At 44.3% G+C, this 23,584-nt stretch overlaps 1 protein-coding gene across 6 annotated transcripts in view; it reads right to left on the bottom strand.

Moving 5' to 3' along the window:
- The window catches only part of LOC144491421 (serine/threonine-protein kinase PAK 2-like), a 58,418-nt gene extending 35,280 nt beyond the window's left edge, over positions 1-23,138 (bottom strand). The window contains exons 1-2 of one of the 6 annotated variants that reach the window (XM_078209222.1): positions 22,803-23,129; positions 14,231-14,312 (exon numbers count right to left, since the gene is read on the bottom strand). The gene's annotated coding sequence lies outside the window, so the exon portion shown is untranslated. Of the gene's footprint in view, positions 1-7,152; positions 7,316-13,654; positions 13,770-14,230; positions 14,313-17,648; positions 17,798-18,033; positions 18,259-22,802 lie in introns of those variants that run through there. The other 5 variants (XM_078209221.1, XM_078209220.1, XM_078209224.1 and 2 more) reach the window with 5 other exon arrangements.
- Positions 23,139-23,584: the final 446 nt, after the last annotated feature.

Raw genomic sequence — 23,584 nt, 5'->3', positions numbered from 1 at the left:
AATCATCCTCATTTACTCTGATCAGGACAGTCACAAGTTTTTAAAAATTTCATGGGATGTGGGCATCACTGACAAGGCCAGCATTTGTTGCCCATCCTCAGTTGCACTTGAACTGAATGGCTTGCTAGAACATTTCAGAAGAGAAGGCATATGTCATGCTTGCCTTTATTGGACAGGGCATAGAAAATAAAAGTTGGCATATGATGTTGCAGTTGTATAGAACGATGGTTAGGCCACATTTGGAGTACTGCGTCCAGTTCTGGTCGCCACACTCCCAGAAGGACGTGGTGGCTTTAGAGAGAGTGCAGAGAAGGTTTACCAGGATGTTGCCTGGTATGGAGGGTCTTAGCTATGAGGAGGGAGTGGGTAAACTGGGGTTGTTCTCCCTGGAAAGACGGAGGATGAGGGACGACCTAATAGAGATGTATAAAATTATGAAGGGTATAGATAGGGTGAACAGTGGGAAGATTTTTCCCAGGTCAGAGGTGACGAACACAAGGGGTCACGGGTTCAAGGTGAGGGGGGCAAGGTTCAACACAGATGTCAGGGGGACATATTTTACACAGAGGGGGCCTGGAATGAACTGCCAAGCAAGGTGATTGAGGCGGACACGCTGGGATCGTTTAAGACTTATCTAGATAGCCACATGAACAGACTGGGAGTAGAGGGATACAAAAGAATGGTCTAGTGGGCACGAGTGGCGCAGGCTTGGAGGGCCGAAGGGCCTGTTCCTGTGCTGTATTGTTCTTTGTTCTTTATGCCACCATCTCCCCAAGAGTGATGAATCACAATCAGATCTCTTTCCCTTCATGCGCGCCACTTTAAATTCGGCAAGAGATGATAAATTGTCATACCTTTCCGAATGGCTCAAAAACACCAATTAAAATGAAGAGAAATTGTCTCCAATCTGATTTGTCACATGTATTAGTATGCAAAGTATTGTTTCTTGCATGCTATGCAAAGCATACCGTTCATAGAGAAGGAAATGAGAGAGTGCAGAATGTAGTGTTACAATCATAGTTAGGGTGTAAAGAAAGATCAACTTAGTGCGAGGTAGGCCCATTCAAAAGTCTGATGGCAGCAGGGAAGAACCTGTTCTTGAGTCAGTTGGTACGTGACCTCAGACTTTTGTATCTTTTTCTGGATGGAAGAAGATGGGAGAGAGTATATCCAGGGTATGTGGGATCCTTAATTATGCTGGCTGCTTTTTCTGATGTGGAGATGCCGGCGTTGGACTGGGGTAAACACAGTAAGAGTTTTAACAACACCAGGTTAAAGTCCAACAGGTTTATTTGGTAGCAAATGCCATTAGCTTTTGGAGCGCTGCTCCTTCGTCAGATGGAGTGGAAATCTGCTATTCCCTGGGGGGGGGGGGGGGGGGGGGGGGGGGGGGCTCTGGACAGGTTGTTGGTGATCTGGACACCTAAAAACTTGAAGCTCTCAACCATTTCTACTTCATCCCCATTGATGTAGGGGCATGTTCTCCACTATGCTGCTCTCCTAAGCTGTGATGATGACTGAATAACGCCAGGGGAGACCCACTGTAAACAAATGTTTAAATTTGCTCACAAAATTCATCGCAAATCTTGTTAAATATCTGAAACGAGTCTAGACAAGTAGTGCGTTAAACTTTGGAATACAGGAGCACAATATAGAAAAACAAATTAGCTCATAGGAAGTGCTTCAAAATGCTAACCCAAAAGCAAAATCTGAAATAAGGACAGAAAATGCTGGATAAACTCAGCAAGTCTGACAGCATCTGTGGAGGGAGAAACAGAGTTAACATTGGTCTGGAGTTGAGCTCAAATCTGAGGTCATACAGACTTGAAATGTTAATGGTTTCTCTCTCCACAGATGCTGCCAGATTTGAATTTTTTCAGCAGTTTCTGTTTTCACTTGAAAGTGTTAACTGTGACAATGTACTATACAAATGTAACTACACTAATAACCAAAACAATCAAAATATCAAGTCAGAATAGTTAATACATGCAAAGTTGACCCAGCTCAAGCTTTCTTTTGGCAGCATGAGAATGGGTCGTGTTTTCAAGTATTCCACACTTTGCTGACGCTGTTAATGTGAGTCAAATGTGTGCTACTCACAAAGGCCTAACCACATCGGAGACTGCTTTTCCTGTACAGTCACGGAACAGAAACACAGAAGCAGCAGCCAATCGGGGTCTCACTGAAGTGTACCCATCGCAGTCTACTCTCAAACCAACCTTTTTTGGTCCTGACAGCAAACAGAATCATGGCATCTGTCCCACTGCATCAACCACACATGCACATTCCAGCCAACTGCAGAGTGACTAGGTTCAGATTACTTCCTGTGCATGTACAGCAACATTGTAGTTATGCTATTGGACTCGTAACCTGTACCAAAGAGGAAGTAATACACGACGGACGGTGTTACGAGGTCTTGCAACCAACAAATCAAGTCAAAGCTCTGCAGTTTTGCCACATCCAATTGCAAATGGTGGCAGCCAAAAGGTTAATGGATAGAGAAGGCTCAATGAATATTCTCAATGATACAAGGGCAAAAGGCAAGGCTGAAAAACCTGCAACTATCTTTAGTCAGAAATAGTGAATAATCCTCATCAGCCATCACTCCCTGTCGCTCACACACACCTCAAGTAAAAAGGCTGTGGGCTCGAGACTGGAGCACAAAATCTTGGTTTACATTATGCAGTAGTCGTAGTAATGTGTTATACTGTCATAGGTGCTATCTTTCAGCTGAAACATTAAACTAAGGCCTTATCTGTCCTCAGAGAACATGAAATATCTATGGTATAATTTCAAAGACTAGGGGGAGTTCATCACAGTATCTTGGCCAATATTTATCCCTTAGAGCCTCAACCATATAACAAAAAAAGGTTTGCTGGTCATTATAAAACCTTGCAATATGCAAATTGGTTGTCACACTAAAATTTTAAAAATACTCAATGGGACAGCCCGAGGTCACAAAACACTATATAAATAAACATGTTGTCATTCTCTCTTTTCTTGACCTCCTCCTATGGTACCCACCATCACAAATGCCAGTCATCAGCCAACTAGATTTACTCCAGATAATATCTAGAAATAGCAGAGCACAATGGAGACAGCAAAGGACATGGGTCCTGATAAAATCCCAGCTGTAGTGAATACCTGAGCTCCAGATCGAGCCAAGCCATTCCAGTAGTCAGAAGACTGATATTTACATAATGTGGATAATTGTCCAGGTCTGTCTTGCCCACATTTGCAGGACAAATCCAACCCAGCCAATACCACCCTATCAGGCCATTCTCTATCTGGAAGGAGTCAATAGTGTTATCAAGCAGCAGTTGCTCACTAATTATCTGCTCAATGTTACTCAATTTGGGTTAATAAGATATAGCACAAAAACAGGCCACTTGGCCCAGCCAATCCAAAGGGCGGCACGGTAGCACAGTAGTTAGCACTGCTGCTTCACAGCTCCAGGGACCTGGGTTCGATTCCCGGCTTGGGTCACTGTCCGTGTGGAGTTTGCACATTCTCCTCGTGTCTGCGTGGGTTTCCTCCGGGTGCTCCGGTTTCCTCCCACAGTCCAAAGATGTGCGGGTTAGGTTGATTGGCCATGCTAAAATTGCCCCTTAGTGTCCTGGAATGCGTAGATTAGAGGGATTAGCGGGTAAATATGTAAGGATATGGGAGTAGGGCCTGGGTGGGATTGTGGTCGGTGCAGACTCGATGGGCCGAATGGCCTCTTTCTGTACTGTAGGGTTTCTATGATTTCTATGATTTCTAATCCATGGCAGCATTCCAAGCTCCACCCTTCCTGATATGACTATCAAGCATCAACCTCGATTTAGTCTACCTGTTTACTGAACGTGAGTGCCGAGTTCCAAAGGTGTGGCGAGGGGAACGGCCCTCAACATCAAATTAGCCTTCACTAGAGTGTGGCACCAAGGAACCGGAGTCAAAATGAGAAAAAACCATACACAGTGCACGATGATCATCTGCAATGTGCTGCCTGAAAGGGGAGTAGAAGGAAATTCAATAACAACTTTGGAAAGGGAATTGGAAAATACTTGAAGATGAAGAAAAATTTAACAGAGCTATGGAGAAAAGCCAGGGAGTGGGACAAAGTGGATCCAGCACATGTATAGTAGGCTGAATGGTCTCCTTCTGTGCTGTATTATAAAAGATTACATAAAACTGAAGTCAATAGGGATCATGTGGAAATTCCCCAGTGCAGTTACACCTGGCACCAAGATTGTTTGTTGGTGGTCAAAGATCTCATGCCAGGCCACTGCTGCCAGAGTGTCCTTGTGTCCTAGGCCCAATCACCATCAGTTTCTTCAATGACCTTCCCTCCAACAAGGTCACAAGTGTGGCAGCTTACTAATGAATACAATGTCCAACTCCATCTGCAATGCTTCAGATAACAAAGCAGTCCATGTCTGCACAGATCAAAACCTGGACAACATTCACATATTGCGCTGCTAAGCATGGCACAAATGGTACTTCCCAAAAGTGCCAGTGACCATATTCAACACGTGGAAACCTAACAACCTCCCATTGGCATTCAGCAATACAATCCCCAAATTCCTGAGTCACCATGGAGCAGAAAGCCAACTGGACTAAGCATGTCAATATGTGGCTATTGGAGGATGTCAGAGGCTGGGGTATTTTTATGTTGAGTGGTTCATCTCCTGATTTCCCAAAACCACTACAAGAACAGCAATGCACAGGTTACAACTGTGATGGAATCCACACTTGTCTGGATGAGTGCTCTTCAACAAACATGAGCTCAACCAGGCAGGCAAGGCCACCTCCTTGATCAGCACTCTATCCACCACCATAAACTTCCACTTGCTCCACTGCCCCCCACAGCAGCGCGTGCCATCTACAAAACGAGGCACCACAATTCTCAATGGCTTCTTTAGCAACAACTCCGAAAGCCACGAACACCAACATCCAAAAGGACAAGGGCAATGGGAGCATGGGAACACCATTAGCTCCATGTGACACATTATCCTGACACGTACCGAGGACAATCCTAGCTGTGACTGACCCTTTCCTTTAAAGCTAATGACACCAATTGATGAGGCTGATTGTCACCCCAGAACAACCAGGTCATCAGTCTGAGAATAAAAGGCAAATCCAGTACAGATTTCCATAAAGACTCAGTATCATGTCATTCTTGTCACTGATCTCCATGTTTCCTAGGTTCCAGAACATGTCTTCACCTCTATTTTGGGTAAAGTTAGAGAGATACAAGGGTCAAACCAAGAACCATATTCAATGTACCCCATTTTATCAGGTCCTCCAACATATCTTGACATAATCTCAATTTAAATAGGAAGAACAAACACCTTGTTAGGCAAACCAACAGAATAATTTAATAAGCAAAACATTTACAGCAACTGTAAATCTTGTCGTATCAAAAACAAAGATTCTTTGATTTGATTTGTCACATGCATTGGGATACAGTGAAAAGTATTGTATTCATCTAACTCTCAACATAACACTGATCAGGAAACCATGCTTGCACACCCCAACACCATAGACCTAGACAATCAGAACCCTACCCCCCAGCCCCATGGTCCTAGAAAATCAGAGCCCTACCTTCCCCCAGACCCATCTCCCTAGACAATAAGAGCCCTCTGTATATGCTTTTAGCCTCCCCAAACTTAAGTTTCCTGAAGGTGTTGTCTCTCTGTGAGACTGAGTGCTGACCACAAGCAATCTGGCTGCTTAGTAATCCCAGAGACAACTTCCTTCGTGGCTGACTACGAGCGTGACTGAGAAATCAGCCCATATTCTAATACAAATAATTGTGTTCAAGCCCCACTTCATGGTTTCAGCTCAAAACCCAATTCAATAATGAGCCGTATTGAGGTGCCACCCTTCAGTTGAAAATGTTAACTCAAGGCTCTCTGATATTTATTTACAAGTTCAGGTACATATTAAAGACTCTAAAAGGACGGTAACATTGATTCAAAAACAAAGTTGGCCAATGCTTCCAATAATTGAGTGAAAAGACCAATGACCTACATGTGACCCAAGTAAGCGCCAAGCTGACTGTGCTCAGAATGCCACAACTTAGCTCGGCGCCTCGAGACGGAAGGGAAATCCTGTGCTAGCCACTGGGAAGCATCCTTGAATAGACACTGGGCTAGGACAGAGGCGAAGTTAGCTAAGAGGCCTTCCGTGGTCAATAAGCTCCAACACTTCGCACAATTTCAAAAATTGAGGGGCAGATGGGAGACACCAAATTTAGGTGCAAGTTCACACAGGAGGCAGCCAAAATCCAACAAGGTATCAATAAACGTTGCAGAATAGGGTGTAATTGGCAAAATATTTTGAACACGGCATTTTCGATGGTGCATTTTGGTAGAAAAAATAAAGACACCAGACACTTTGTACTGGTTGGAATGTGAAAAGCACTTGTGTGTGGAGTAGCTATATTTACAACAATAAAGTACAGGTAAAGGCAAGCTCTGGATCATGGAGTCCAGTGACGAACAGCAAATGATAGATGCATTTAAGAGAAAGCCACATCATACAGCATGCTGAAAGGAATAAAAGAGTATGCCAATATGGCTCAGTGGGAGAAAGCTCACTTGAAGCACAGCTTAGTGAAGCCAAATGGCTTGATTCTGTACTGTAGTCTTAATCTAATGCTCATAGTCTGGGTATACATAGAATAGCGTACATAGAAGAATGGCTACCTGGCCCAGACACTGGCAGTTGCCAATAGCTACAGAACAAGATTCCAACAGGAGTCAGTGCCTTCAGAAATGGGAGAAAACCACAAATCCATCACCCATCAGATTCCTCCAATTCCACAGGAGTTTGAAAGAACATTCCAACATTTCCTGCCAGGCATGTTATAATGTGGTGAAAAGCTTCACTAAACAGGAAGCAACTGAACAAGACACATCATGTCTGACTAAGCAACTCACACCTATCAGACTGAGGGAAGTGAATGCTTCTTCCCCACACCTAATGTTGTGTACAGACAAGCAACCATCCAGCACTTGGATCTGATGGGTCTGGCTGCAGCTGTCTCACATGTCAAGGCTTATTTGCTGACAGTATCAAATATATCCCTCAGTCTCCGTTTTCCTTACTGTCGACTGCACTCTATGTTTTCAAGTAAACACTTTTCTTAGAAATAGCATTTCTTACCATAATCTCCTCTGGATAGATGATTTCTTTGTAGCTAGCTGCAATTTATTTCTATATATAAAAGCTTCAATATAAACTCCTTTAAACACTACCCTCAGTAGCTCATCCTCCTCGTATAACCATCGCCCTTGTCCTGATTAAATTTCTGGTCAGGGATTGTGTCCTGTGAAGGCCAAAATCTTGTTTCAGAGGAGATGGTGGTTTTAGATCAAGCACTTGCCTCCCAGGGCAGAAAGGGTTCAGGGGGTGGTGGTTACATCGTGTAGCAATTTATAAGCAGGCCAAAGAACACCAGATGCTTGGGGCAGGTGCCTTCATGCAAGCAGGAGAAAATAGGACAAGTGTTAAAACAGGGCTAGGTTGAGCAGTCTTAACATATTGCGCTGATTGACTATATTGAATTCCTGGCTGTAATCTATCCCTTTATTTAAAGGCAGATTGTCTACCAAGAGCTGAGTAACTAGGTTATTGAAAAGTAAAATTAAAAGTCATACGCAGGATGTATTTTCTCTCGGGGCTCAGTGTCATTTGCCATTCGTCAATGGACTCCATGATCCAGAGCATGTCTTTACCTGTGCTATATCGTTACACAGTCCAAAAGATGAGCTGGATAGGTGCATTGGCCATGTTACATTCTCCCTCAATATACCTGAACAGGCGCCAGAGTGTAGTGACTAGGGGATTTTCACAGCAACTTAATTGCAGTGTTAATTTCAGCCTACTTGTAACAATAATAAATAAAATTTTAAACCCAGCGAGACAAGAGTCAAACTGAGAACCTTTGTCAATGGTTTGGTGAAGCACATTTTGAATAGCTTATGCAGTTTTGGTTCCCACATTTAATGAAGGATATACTTACATTGGAAGTGATACAGCAAAGGTTCACTACATTGGCCCCTGGGATGCAAAGATTGCCCTATGATGAGAGGCTGAGTATTCTCTGGAATTATGAGAGGTGATCGCTTTGAAACCTACAAGATTCTAAAGGGGCTCAAGAGGGGAGAAATGGGTTGTTTCTCTTGGATGGGGATGGGAAATCTAGAACAAGGGGGCACAGTCTCAGGACGAAGGTAGATCAATTAGGACTGAGATGAACGAAATTTCTTCATTCAAAGTGTTGTGAATCTTTGGAATTTTCTAGCCAAGAGGGTTGAGGATGTGCCATCATTGATTATATTTGAGACCAGAATAAACATTTTTGGTCTTTCAGGAAAATATAGGCTATGAGGAGTGGATAGAAAAGTGGAATTGAAGTCCAAGATCAGCCATGATTGTACTGAAGGGCAAAGCAGGCTCAATGGGCTGTATGGTCTACTGCTTGTAGTACTTTCATTTCACTCCAGGTTATTTTAGTTTATATCATGTGCCATAGCACAATATCACCTACAGTAACTAACCCTACAGCTTAAACTACAAACTAGCAGAATCATTAACTTAACATTGAACAGAAAAATAAGCAGTATATTTTAAATGCTTGCAAGCTTTTACAAATATCATTCTCATATTAAAAGATACATCTCCTGCACTAACTCTTGATTTAATATTAATCAGGGAAACATGGCTGTTTACTTTATTGACCACTTGCTACCTTAATTTGTACGCCTGATAGCTTCAGAGTGACAAACAAGCTGAACGCAGGTAACCCAATGCAAGTCCGTACGAGGCATCCCCCACCCAGGCTACCCAAGCAGTCCAAAGGAGTGGTAAAGCGGCCCCGCCCCTGAAAGGTAAGTTTTCAACAGTTAGTGGTAATAAAACAACTACTTTTTAAAAAGCTGGAAAAACTCAACAGGTCAGGCAGCATCTGTGGAGAGAGAAACACCATCTGTGGAGAGGAACAGAGTTAATGTTCCAGGTCAATGATCTTTAATCAAAACTGGAACATTAATTCTGTTCCACTCTCCAGAAATGCGCTAGATATTTCCAGTATTTCCTATAGATTTCCAGCATCTGCGGTGTTTCAAAAAGGATGTCAATCACCTGTTACGCCTAAAACATTAATTTGCTTGCGCTCTTCAGACACTGACTGAGTCGTGTATTAACACATTTTATGGTTACATTTCAGTTAAGCAGCATTTGCAAATTGCGCCATTTGAATTGAATGGCATGGGTTGACTCATAGATCACTTCTCAACACTCCACAGACAAAGGTAGCAAACAGTATGCCCAGCGAGGCCTTGTCCCGATTTGTGTTTAATCAGCCCAGACTCGAGCACAACTTTCTTTGCAGTTTCCAACCCCAGCCAACAGCACCAGCCTTTAATCTGACATGCACCTTGATCAGCAAGAAGGAATTCAGTAAATAATCCCTTATAGGCAAGAGCTTCGATTTTGATACAACTACGACCAGCACTGTTAACGCACTCAGTGAGCAAACTGAAGTGTGTTGCAAGAGAAAAGGAACCAGGTTGACAGGAAACAACTCCCTCAACAGACCATTAAGTAATTACAACGCATTATAGTGCTGGGATCCTAGGTTCAAACTGCGGACTCTTGCAAGCTTAGCTTAGCCACAGTGGTTGGTCCATTACCAATGACTTCAGAGCTCCTGGGTTAGGAAGTCAAGAGTCTGCTCCTGAAACTCTGCCTGGTGCTGGTGGTCAGGAGGCAAGTACGGAATTGGAATCAACCAATGAGTGCTACAGGTTAGGCTTCAAATGAAAATTGATTGCAAGTGGAGCAGAAAGGGAGCTGCTGACACTCATGAAACACGATCCAAACAAGGGTCAACATCTTCAGACAGCAAGATAAAAAGGCTTCCCAATACAGGGACTAGATAGGGAACAAGCACAAAGCTCAAGTACCAATGCAGCTTTGCAGTTTAAGCAGGTTAAATACATTCTTTAAGATTTTAAATTATACATTCTTTAAGATTTTAAATTATATTTCTTGTAAAAGTCCAATTGTAAGTCACAGAAATAAACAAGAAATAGTAAGCCAATTAGCCCATTAAGCCTGCTGTCTTTCAATACAATTGTGGTTGATCATGACCTGCAACTCCATTTTCCAGCCCACCCCCCTTAATTTCGAGACCAAATATTTCTCTATCCCAACCTTAAATTCAACAATAGAGCATCCACAATTGTCTGGGGTAGAGAATTCTAAACTTTCACAACCCTTTCAGTGGAGTAATTTCTCATCTCAACCCCAAATGATCAACCCTTTTTCCTCTGACCAATGGAAATAATCTCTCAATGTTCACCCTATCAAGGCCCTTCGGAATTTTAAAGGTATCAATTAGATCACTTTTCATTCTCCTAAATTCTGGAGAATGTAAGCCCAATGTACACAGCCTATAAGACAACCCACTTATCCCAGGGACCAATTTTAGTGAACCTTCACTGTACCACCTCTGATGCAAGTATATCACTTAGTCAGATGTTTACAACATGAAAACAGGCTCTTCAGCCCAACTTGTCCATGCCGCTCAGTTTTTAACCACTAAGCTAGACGCAATTGCCTGCATTTGGCCCATATCCCTCTATACCCATCTTACTCATGTAACTGTCTAAATGCTTTTTAAAAGACAAAATTGTACCCGCCTCTATTACTGTCTCTGGCAGCTTGTTGCAGAATTCACCACCCTCAATGAAAAAATTGCCCCTCTGGACCCTTTTGTATCTCTCTCCTCTTACCTTAAACCTATGCCCACTAGTTTTAGACTCCCCTACCTTTGGGAAAAGATATTGACTATCTAGCTGATCTATGTCCCTCATTATTTTATAGACTTCTATAAGATGACCGCTAAGCCTCCAATGCTCCAGGGAAAAAAGTCCCAGTCTATCCTTATAACTCAAATCATCAAATCCTGGGAGCATCCTAGTAAATGTTTTCTGCACTCTTTCTAGTTTAATAATATCCTACAATAGGGTGACCAGTGTGGCCCTATCAATGTCTTGTACAACTTCAACAAGACGTCCCAACTCCTGTATTCAATGTTCTGACCAATGAAACCAAGCATGCTGAATGCAGTTTTCTCCACCCTGTCCACCTTTGACTCCACTTTCAAGGAGCTATGAATGTGTACCCCTAGATCTCTTTGTTCTATAACTCTCCCCAATGCCCTATTTACTGAGTAGGTCTTGCCCCAATTTGATCACCTAAAAATGCATCACATCACATTTATCTAAATTAAACTCCATCTGCCATTCATCAGCCCACTGGCCCAATTGGCCAAGATCCTGTTGCAATCCTAGGTAACCTTCTTCACTGTCCACTATGCCACCAATCTTGGTGTCATCTGCAAACTTACTATCCATGCCCCATAAATTCTCATTCAAATCATTAATAAAATTAACAAATAATAGTGACCCAGCATTGATCCCTGAGGCAACCCGATGGTCACAGGCCTCCAGTTTGAAAAACAACCCTCTACCTTCTGTCATCAAACCAATCTTGTATTCAATTGGTTACCTCACCCTGGATCCCGTGAGATTTAACCTTAGGCAATAACCTACCATGCGGTACCTTGTCAAAGGCCTTGCTAAAGTCCATGTGGACAACATTGACTGAACTGCCCTCATCTACCTTCTTGGTTACTCCTTCAAAAACCTCTTAAATTGAGACATGATTTTCCACTCACAAAGCCATGCTGACGGTCCTTCATCAGTCCTTGGCTCTCTAAATGCCTGTGGATCCTGTCTCTCAAAATACCTTCTAACAACTTACCCACCACAAATGTTAGGCTCACCAACCTGTAGTTCCCAGGCTTTTCCCTGCAGCCCTTCTTAAGCCAAGGCACAACATTTGCCACCCTTTAATCTTCAAGCACCTCACCTGTGGCTGTCAATGATTCAAATATCTCTGCTAGGGGACCCGCAATTTCCTCCCTAGCCTCCCACAATGTCCTGGGATATCAATGGGGACGAAGTAGAAATGGTCGAGAGCTTCAAGTTTTTAGGTGTCCAGATCACCAACAGGCTTCCCAGGTTTTTCCTTGCCCCCCTCTTCTTTAACAAAGGCACAACATTGGCTACCCTTAAATACGGAGACCAAAACTGCACACACTATTTCAGAGGAGGTCCTACCACAAACTGGACACATACTTTGGTTCTGTCTTCACAAAGGAGAAAATAGCAGAAATGTTGGGGAACACAGGATTTAGCCAGAGGGAAGAACTAAAGATCAATATTAGTAGAAAAATGGTGTCAGGGAAACTGATGGGATTGAAGGCTAATAAACCTCCAGGGCCTGATAATCTACATCCCACGATACTCAAGAAAGTTGTCTGAGAAATAGTGGATGCATTGGCAGTCATCTTCCAAGATTCTGTAGGCTCTGGAATAGTTTGGGTCGCTAATGTAACCTCACTATTTAAAAAAAAGGGGGGTCGAAAGAAAACAGAAAATTCTAGAATGCATCAAAGATTTTAAAGCAAAACACTTGGAAAACAGTGCCAAGACTGGACACAGCATGAATTTATGAAAGGGAAATTATTTTTGACAAATTTAATTAAATTCTTTGAGGATGTAACTGGTAAGAGTTGATGAGAGGGAGCCAGTGGATGTGGTTTATTGGATTTTCAGAAGGCTTTCGACAAAGTCCCACATAAGAGATTAGTTTGTAAAATTAAAGCACAAAAGGATTGGGGCAGTGTACTGAGCTGGATAGAAAACTGGTTGGCAGATAGGAAACAAAATAGGAATAAATGGGTCTTTTTATAAATGGCAGGCAGTGAATGGTTGGGTGCTGCAAGGCTTGATGTTAGGACCCCAGCTATTTACAGTATATATGAATAATTTAGGTGAGGGAACTAAATGCGATATCACCAAATTTGCAGATAACACAGAGCTAGATGGGAGGGTGAGCTGTGAGGAGGATGCAGAAATCCTTCAGTGTGATTTGGATGAGTGGGCAAAAGAATGGGGCGGCACGGTAGCACAGTGGTTAGCACTGCTGCTTCACAGCTCCAGGGTCCTGGGTTCGATTCCCGGCTCGGGTCACTGTCTGTGTGGAGTTTGCACATTCTCCTCGTGTTTGCGTGGGTTTCCCCCGGGTGCTCCGGTTTCCTCCCACAGTCCAAAGATGTGCGGGTTAGGTTGATTGGCCAGGTTAAAATTGTCCCTGAGATGCGCAGGTTAGAGGGATTAGCGGGTAAATATGTGGGGGTAGGGCCTGGGTGGGATTGTGGTCGGTGCAGACTCGATGGGCCGAATGGCCTCCTTCTGCACTGTAGGGTTTCTATGATTTCTATGATGATTTCTATGCAGTATAATTTGGATAAATGTGAGGTTGTCCACTTCAGTAGCAAAAACAGGAAAACAGGTTACTATCTGAATGGCCAGAAATTAGGAGAAGCGAATGTGCAACAAGACCAGGGTGTCCTCGTACTCCAGTCACTGAAGGTGAGCATGCAGGTGCAGCAGGCAATAAATAAGGCAAATGATATGTTGGCCTTCATAGCAAGAGGATTTGAGCACAGGAGCAGGGTTGTCTTGATGCAGTTTTACAGGGCCTTGGTGAGGCCACACCTGGAATATTACATGCAGTTTGGTCTCCTCACCTGAAGAAGAGTGTTCTTGCTCTAGAGGGAGTGCAGCCAAAGGTTTACCAGACAGATTCCTGGGGTGGCAAGACTGACATACGAGGAGAGGTTGAGTCAGTTAGGATTGTATTCGCTGGAGGTCAGAAGAAGAATGAGGGAAATCTCAGAAACTGGTAAAATTCTAACAGGACTAGACAGGGTAGATGCAAGAAGGATATCCAGAACCAGGGGCTGTCTGAGGACACAGGGTAGACTGTTTAGGACAGAGTAGAAATTTCTTCACCCACAGTGGTCAGCCTGTGGAATTTGCTACCACAAGTCAAAACATTGCATGCTTTCAAGAAGCAGGTAGATATAGCACTGGAGGTAAAGGGAATCAAAAGATATGGGGGGGGGGGGGGGGAGGAGAAGGCGAGATCAGGTTATTGAGTTGGATGATCAGCCATGATCATAATGAATGGTGGAGCAGGCTCAAAGGGCCGAATAGCCTCCGCCTGCTCCTATTTTCTATGTTTCTGAACCTGTACAATTGAATCAAGACTTGTTCATCATTCTACTCTGAGCCCCTTACAAAAAAGGCCAACATATACTTGCCTTCCTAATTGCTTGCTCGTTTTATGTTCCTTGCATGAGTACACCAAGTTTCTTTGAACATCAACACTTGAAAGTTTCTCACCTTTATGAATAAAAAGCATAAGATTAAGACTAAAGAGAATATCATACTTCCTTACATTACACTCCATCTGCCATCTTGTCCACTCACTGAATCCATCTATATCTCTTTGCAGCCTCTCTGCATCCTTCCCACAACTTAGCTTTCCACCTTGCTTGGCATTCACCAAATTTGACACATTAGTCTCTTCATCCGAATCATTAATAGATTGTAAAAAGCTGAGGCCCCAGCACGGATCCTTGCAGCACTTAATTCACTGCCAACCAACATGAAAACGCCCATTTTATTAAAAGCTATTAACCAATCCTCTTATCAATGCTAATATATTACCCCCAAATTCATAAGCCCTAATTTTGTCTCAACCTTTTGTGCAGCAAATGTCTCTAGGTATATTACATCAACTGGTTACTCTATCTACCCTACCAGTGCTGTTTTCAAGGGAATTCCAGCATTTTAAGCTAGTGACAGTGAAGGAAAGGCTATATAGCTCCAGGTCAGGATGGTGATCAGCTTGATGGAGAACTTGTAGCTTGTGTTCTCATGTCTGTTGCCCTTGTCCTTCTAGGTGATAGAGGTCACAGGCTTGGAAGGTGTGTTTGAATGAGACTTGGTGAGTTGCTGCAGTGCATCGTGTAGATGGGGGACTCTGCTGCTACTGCGTGTCAGCGGTGGAGGAGGTAACTTCTTAAAAGATGGCGAATGTGATGCGAATCAAGTGGCCTGCTCTGTCGTGGATGGTGCCGAGCTTCTCGAGTGTTGTTGGAGCTCCATTCATCCAGACAAGTAGAGAGAAACTCTAAGGGTTAGAGAAACTCTTAAGAAAGACTTACCCTTTGCAGATGGTGGACAGGTTTTGAGGAGTCAGGAGGTCAGTCACTCTCTGCAGATTTTCCAGCCTCCGACCTGCTCTTGTAGCCACAGTATTAAAATGGCTGGTTCAGTTCAATTTCTGGTCAATGGTAACCAGATGGGAATTGAGTATTGGTAATGCCATTGAATGTCAAGGGGTGGTGGTTAGATTCACTCTCGTTGAAGATGATCATTGCCTGGCACTTGTGTGGCACAAATGTTACTTGCTACTTATCAGCCCAAGCCTGAATGTTATCCAGGTCTTGCTGCATTTGGGCACTGACTGCTTCAGTATTGGGGGAAATGCAAATGGTGTTAAACATTGTGCAGTCAGTGATGGAAGGAAGATCATTGATGAAGCAGCTGAAGATGGTTGGCCCTAGGGCCGTATCCTGAAGGACTCATGCAGTCATCTCCTAGAACTCAGATGACCTCCAAACACCACAGCCATTGTGCTAGTATGACTCCAATCAGTGGCAAGTTTTCCTCTTGATTCCATTGATTCCAGTTTTGCCAGGGCGCCTTGCTGGCTCACTTGATTAAATGCAATCTTCATGTCAAGTCCAGTCATTTTCACCTCACCTCTGGAGTTTAGCTCTTCTGTTGCAGATGGTTAAACCAATCAGGTCAGGAGCTGAGGGTCCGTGAGTAGGCTGTTTATAAGTGCCGCTTGATAGCACTGTCGATGATCCCTTTCATCACTTTGCTGATGATTGAGAGTAGACTAAAGCAAAAACAAAATATTGCATATGCTGGACATCTGAAAAAAAAAGTGCTGAAAAATAGGTCTTGCAGCAGCCATCGAGAGAAAAATAGTTAACGTTGAGTCCATATGGCTGTCATACAGACTCTCCACTGATGCTGCCAGACCTGGGTTTTTCCAGCATTTTCTGTCTTATTGAGAAGCGACTGATGGGCCAGTAATTGAACGGGTTAAGTTTGTCCTGCTTTTTGTGGAGGGGACATAGCTGTTGTTAGGTATGTGCCAATGTTATCGCTGGAACAGCTTGGCTACGGACACTGCAAGTTCTCGAGTATAAATCTTCGGTACTATTGCAGGAATGATTTTGATTTCAGAGCTCATAGCTATTGCAGTAATTGGTGTTAGGCTAACTGGCCTGTACTACTTCATTTTCTCTCTCCCTCCTTTCTTGAGGAGCGGTGTAACATTTGCCAATTTCCAAATCTAAGGTATATTTAAAATCTATGGTATAATGCATGCAGCAGTCTTGTAACTCCAGAAGCGTCAATCTACCAGTTCCTGACCCGGAAGTAACAAACAGGAACAGACAGCTCAACAAGGAATGCAGCAAGTAGAGAACCAGCTGGTTAAAGTGTGAAAATGTTAACAGCAGCAAAGCTATCCAAGAAAGTGAATCAGTTGGGCAAGTGCATACCAGACTCAGCAAGCCCCATGAGGGGAGGGGATCTGTCACAGCCAAACTCTAATTTTGACTCTGCATTTTGCTCGTGGCACCATTGGCTCAGGTGGGAGCACTTGTGCCTCTGATTCACAAGGTTGTGGGTTCAAGTCCCACTCCAGGGTTTCAAAATCAAAGCTGATACTCCAATATTGTACTGAGGCAGCGCTGCCCTATTCGAGGTGCTGTCTTTCAGATGAGGTTTTAAACAGAGGCCCTGTCTGCCTGCTTAGATGTAAAAGATCATTGGCTTAGGCAAGCTGTGATCTGGTCAATATTTATCCCTCAATCAATATCATAAAACAGATTATTTGGACATCATATTGCTATTTATGGGAGCTTACTTTGTGCAAATTGCCTGCCATATTTTCTACATTACAATAGTGGATGCACTTCAAAAGTACTAGCTGTAAAGCACAGAGGCATCTGGTGGTTATGAAAGAAGCTATTGAAAATCCTAAATTCCAGGCTACTTTTATAATAACACTTATTTTGCTGTGTCACAAATATCTTTGAAGCACAATGATTATTGCTGTATAAGCAAAAACAACATCCCACAAACTACTAAGAACAAAGGCCAGTTCATCTGTTCCTGGTGCTGCAGGTGAGACAGGAATAGTTCTGCAGGGTCAAAGTTCACTGAAGCAGCGAACTGCATTAAGATCTTATCAGCGTTCCCTCAGTATTCACACAGGAACATGAATCCACTTTGAGCTCAAAACCCTCACATACTCCAATCCACAACCTTCTGAAGAAGCAAGAGTTCTGCCAACTGAGCCAAGCTGACACATTTGCCATATCACTCCAAGATATTTATTACACCAGATATAATCCAGCTAGGCTCTTCAGTTAAATTCCAGACTCAAAGTGGCCAACTGAAATCTGCTAGTGCCCCAATTCACCACCTGACTTTTAAAAAACTACCAAATCCAGTATTTGAATAAGAAACACTGCTGCCCATTTCAATGAGTCAAAGAAACACTGCCCAATTGCAAAACAAATGTCAATATTTACAAATACTGCAGGTTGGATGGGCAGTTGAAAGAAAAGGAGAATTAATGGGACATACCATTCGGACTATGACTCAAATGCAGGATAAACACAAACATCAGGCAGGCAGGCTTATTCCTGTGCCTGCAATCTCCAAGTAGCACTGCAAATCCTGATGTGGTATTCAAAGCCACCACTTTCTGACTCAGAGGCAAACAGAGTACCAACCTAAGAGAATAAGAGTTTTTTAGCAACAAAATACAAATCGCAGCTTCTGTATACTACAGAACACCAGCAACAAAATGTCTATCTCAAAGCAATCTCCAACCACCTTGAATGTACTGGAACAAGCTATAACAATCAGTAAGCAATTAGCTTGTCGCTGACAGGATATGGGCCAAACTAGTGTTAGACAGTCTATCGCTTTCAAACACTGCTGAAAACTGTTGCTAGAAAATGCTGACCTTTGGCCTCGAGAATATGTACAGGCAGGTTCCTAACGGCAAGATACAAAGGAAGTCGTTCACTCAAACAGAGTTAGAAGTAGAGGTGGTTCTGCAGTCAAGCCAGCAAGTTATGCATGTTGTTTTGAACAGCACAAAGTCCAAAGGGAGTTTACGCCATTTAGACTTCCTCTAGCTGCCTCCAGGTAAATGATCAACGTTTCTCCTGAACCTCACTTCCTACTCTCAAAAACTCTCCACTTGTGCAAGAGAGGCTAAAGAGGAAGCTGTGTGAGTACACAACAGCACAGAGAGCCGTCAGTTCCTGTTAATGACATCCTGCCCGGGCACAACAACAAAACTGCATTAGGGACAGCAAAAGAGCAGCACAACACTCTTGGCTCCTTCACAGGCCACGTGCTTGAGGCCTACTCACACCTGTCATTGCCAATAAATCAAACCAGCACCTGAGCCAGCATCATGCCTTTGTTACCTCTCAACTCAACTAATCCAACATACTCCAGGCTGCTATCTCACGTTCGACCTTCGGTAAACTTGATGTTATCCAGAGCTATGCTGCCAGTGTCTCAATTCAAAGCAAGTCCCATTCCCCTATCATCCCATGCTTGTTGACCTTAATTGGCCCATCTTGATATTAAAATTTTTATCCGTGTATTCAAATTCTTCCATGGCCTTATCTTCGTAATCTCCTCCAGCCCTCCAACACTCATATCTACACTCCTCTAATTCTGGCCTCTTGTACATTCCAAATCAGAATTGCTCCAACATCAGTGGCCATGCCTTCAATTGTCTCGGCCCAAGCTCTGGAATTCCTTTTACACCCTCTTTGCCTCTACCTCACCTTCCTTCTTTAAAGGCACATCTTAAAATCTACCTCTGGTCATCTGACTTATTTCTAAACGTGATTTGATGTCATACTTTGTTTTATAATGCTCCTGAAGCACTTTGGGACTTTCCATTATTTAAAAACGTGCTATATAAATACAAGCTATCGTTTAATGACCCTGAACTCAATTCACTGAGCAGCTAAGACAGTTCCAGCACATTCTGCAAGCACTGTTTTGGTATTGAGTCTACAGACACCAGTATCAAACTGCAACACCTCAGACCAAACTAAAACATTCACTGCATTAGTCCCATACTTCCTCCAAATTCCATCAGCTAACACCACCACCTGGAATGGGACCAAAACCCAATGAACCTGCTTATCACAAACGGTCCTCAGTTCCCGATTACCACAGTCATACTTTGTTTTGTAAGCAGTGATCTCAACACTAGCAGAAGCTGCCAGAAAAGATTGTAATAAATAGTAGGCTATTCAGCCATTCGAGCCTTCTCTGCCATTCAGTTAGATTATGGCTGATTTGATTGTGGCCTTGTCTCCATTTCCTGTCTGTCCTCTTTACCCTCAACTTCCTTGTCAATCAGAAATCTGTCTTGCTCATTGAATATACTCAGCCTCCACTGCTCTCTGGGGAAGAGAATTCCAAACACTAATGACTTTCAGAGAAAAATAATTTCTCCTCATCTCCATCTTAAATGGGAGACCCTCCCCACCATTTTGAAACTGTACCCCTAGTTTTAGATTCCCTCGTGAAGGAAAACATCTTCTCAGCATCTACCATGTTGGGGTCCAAAGAATCTTACATTCTTCAATAAGATCACCTCTTTTTCCTTCTAAATACCACCGAGTATAGTATAACAAGGATGAAGGTGATAAGTCAATGGAAGTAAACATATTGACAAATTTGCAGGGGTACATCGAAAAGGCAGGACAGGCAACAGGTAAATTGGTCCTTCATATGGCCTTAAAAACAATGGGTCAAATGGCCTCCCTCGGAGATGTAACCAATCTGAAACAACAGCTTGGCTCTGTCCACACCACTTGCAGAGTCAGGAAGCCATGAGAGTTCAAGTCTCACTATAAGCAAATAAGCACACCATCAAGACTCAACAGCGACAGAGGTGCCCTTTTTCCAGTGAGATGTTAAGTTGAGGTGCCATCTGCCTGGTGAGGTGGATATTAATAATCCCATTTCACTATCGAGGTGTCCTCGAGAACATTTCTCTCTTCTGGTGGATGTGGTGGCACTGGAGGCTGTTCAGAGGTTTCACCAGACTGATTCCAGCGATGAAAGGGTTGTCATACGAGGAGTGGTTGAATAGCTTGGATTTGTGCTTGCTGGAGTTCAGAAGAATGAGGGGGTAGGGTCCAATTGAAGTATATAAAACGCTAAAGAGGATTGATAAGGTGGACGCTGTGTTCCCCCTTGTAAACCTGTTGGACTATAACCTGGTGTTGAGACCGCTTACTGTGCTTCCCCCTTGTGGGACGGTCCAGAACAAGAGGTCATAGATATACAGTGACAAGAGGTAGGTTCAAAACAGATGGAGAAACTACTTCTGAGGGTTGTGAATCTGTGGAACTCTGCCCGTTGAGTGCAATGGAGGCAGAATCAGTCAACAGATTCAAGGAAGAAATAGATATGTTTCTGATGAAAAGTGGGGAACAGGCAAGGGAAGTGGAGTTGGGACCAGGATAAGATCAACAAATGATTACGTTAAATGGTGGAGCAGGCTCAAAGGGCTGAATTGCCTCCTCCTGTTCCTAATTCCTATGTTGCTATTAATTCACAGCACCAACAAACAGATAAACTATCCATTATCTCACTGTCCATAGAATCCTTACATTGCAGGAGGCCACCATTCAGCCCATCGCATCTGTACGGCCCACAATCCCACCCACGCCCTATTCCTATAACTCCATATTTACCTTGCTAATCCCCCTGACACGAGGGTTAATTTAGCATGGCCAATCCACCTAACCTGCACATCTTTGTACTGTGGGAGGAAATCGGAGCACCTGGAGTAAACCCACGCAGACACGGGGAGAAAATGTAAACTCCACGCAGACCAGTGACCTGAGGCTGGAATTGAACCCAGGTCTCTGGCGCTGTGAGGCAGCAATGCTAACTACAGTGCCACCATGTTGTTTGTGGAATCTTGCTGCAACATTTAAAACATTAAAATTCTTAGTTGGGACCAGGAGGATGGAAAAGGTGCAAACATTTGTTCTTTGAAAACAAGCAACACAGTTTTTATTGACCTTGATCAGAAAATAAGTAGTCATACAGATTTCACTAAAATGAGCAGAAACGGAGATTTCAGTCCCTTCGTTTTCACATCCTCGTACTCTGAACAGAAGTAGCCCATGAAAATTTGAGGAACTAAATCAGAGAGAGAGAGAGTGTGCAGGTTCAGGCCTGTCTGCCCTGTTTGGAATGCATCAAATATTAGAGTCTCGACTGAACACGAATCCTCTGCTTTGCTCCGTGCCTGACAACACCAATATTTGCTGCTGTAAATTATAGTTCCGTTTAGCAGCTCAACTGTGTAATGAGCAAAGTGTCAGTCACCAAATACTTTCTGCCTGTGACTATCAGACCAAAGGGAGACAGTCATCCTTGAAGGAATGCTTATACATGTAGTTTCGGCAATCCTTATTTTCCCCGGTCCAACAACTACTCCTTGCTCCAGATTTTAATCAAAATCACGTTTCTTGATAAAATCAGTAGCTCGATTGCTACAGACCCTTCAAAGTAAATGTTTCAGATAGTGTAACTACACACACTAACAATCAGACCAAATGAATTTATGGCATCCCAATTAAGCACAATGATTATTTCAAACCTATTGCATACAGACACAGCACTGAATACTACATTAACCACTTCCTTCAGAATTCTGGTCTCTTGCAAAAATTCAGTACAAGATTCTAATACTGCAATCACCTCTTATTCAGTTACTCTGCTCTGTTGCACTTCCGCTCAAAGTTTCCCAGTGCTGTGGAGTCAGGAAATGGTAGATTCAATGCAGTTGTTAGTACAAATACCTGAATTTCAAAATTGTTCCACAAGACAGAGGCACTGATAGCACTTTCTCCCAACTTCTTAAATAAGCTCACTTCCTGAACAAGATAACTCACCAGTTTGTCCCGAATTCAGAGACACATTCCGCCCCACCCCACAAGTTCCTCCTACATAAAATCCACTAGAATACCTTCACTGATTTAAAGATACCCTCCCCAATTTTAAGATCTGAACACACCATTGCCACCACCCCCAGACTCCTGGCTGAAAGTAACAAAGATGCCCACATTGTGTCCCTGAGACACTGGTCACCACTTCTCAACCTTTGGATCGCCTCAAACTGCCACAATCATCAGCCAGTTACAGCCCTACCCGCAAAACCCTTTATCCCTTTCACTTTCCATTCCCTGAGACACCCCCAAATCCTCTCGCACACATACACAACCCTCCATCCCCTCCCCAACAGGCTCCTCTGTCCTCACCCACACCGCCCCCACAAGACATCCCTCCATTTCCTAGCTTCACCTACCCCCTCTTGCCCACAGCCACACACACCCCTTTCCAACCCCCCCCCCCCAGATTCACACGCACCCACTTCTCTTCCACCCCCCAGCCTCTCACCTCAACCCCGCACACAACCTCCCCAAGCCTCTCACATAAGCCCCCTCCTCACTGCCTCACGCACGCCCCCCCTCCTACCCTACCCTCACCGCCCCCCTACCCTACCCGCCCCCCTACCCTACCCTCACCGCTCCCCTACCCTACCCTCACCGCTCTCCATGGGACAGTCCCTCTAGTGCCGTGGGTTTTCCTTTGACCCGCGCTGCGCTCCTCTCCCTCTCTGACCCGCGGGCTCCTTCTAGCGCGGCAGGTGCGGTAAAGGAGGTGGCCCAAACTCACCCAGATGGCAGGCTGTATCTGCGGCAGTGCAGCCTCGGGGCTCCCCCTGTGCGGGCGGGCAGGGACACTCAGGGCGAGCCTCGGCCGAATGGCGGAGGGAGAGAAACGGAAGTGAAGCCGCGGCCCGGCCAAGTCGGGGGACGGACCGGGAGGGGAGTGGGCAGGGCCGGGAGGGCGAAGCCTCGATACCGACTCCTCCTTGTCTCACGGCCGGCTGTTGGGCTCCGTGCTCGGGCGCGCTCTGACCGACCTCCTGCTGCTTGTTGGGATTTGTAGTCTTGCACTCGGTCCCCCCACCGCACGCCCGGCCTCAGGCAAATTGCGCCAGAATGGACTACAATTCCCGGCATGCACAGCGACTGTCTTCTACGCTGCATTGTGGGATAGCAGTCTGGTCCTCCGCCGGGACGAAGAGGACCACATCTTCCAGAACGCACTGCGACTGGCCGCTTCCCAGAAACCATTGCTGCTCCTGTTGCCATGAAACGCAGCTGCTGCACACCTTCCACTACCGCGTCCTCGCCTGCCGCCCGGATACACCTTGGCGGGCCTTGTTGCCATCGGGCAGCGGAGGTCCCCGCTGGATCTCCCCCAATTATCTTGGGGACCTGGGGTGGAGGGTGCTGCATGCAGCAGTTCTGCACAACCGTAATGTTCACGGGCTCCGAAGAGTGCCCCTTCTGTGGCCTTGTGGAGACCGTGTACCATGTCTATGTTTTGTGTCTTAGATTGCACTGCCTTTTTGTTTTCCTTTTATTGATGTTTTGTTTGCACTTCAGTCC

The sequence above is a fragment of the Mustelus asterias genome, chromosome 3, assembly GCF_964213995.1.
Source record: "Mustelus asterias chromosome 3, sMusAst1.hap1.1, whole genome shotgun sequence".
Lineage (NCBI taxonomy): Eukaryota > Metazoa > Chordata > Chondrichthyes > Carcharhiniformes > Triakidae > Mustelus > Mustelus asterias.
This window is presented reverse-complemented; position numbering and strand designations above follow the sequence as displayed.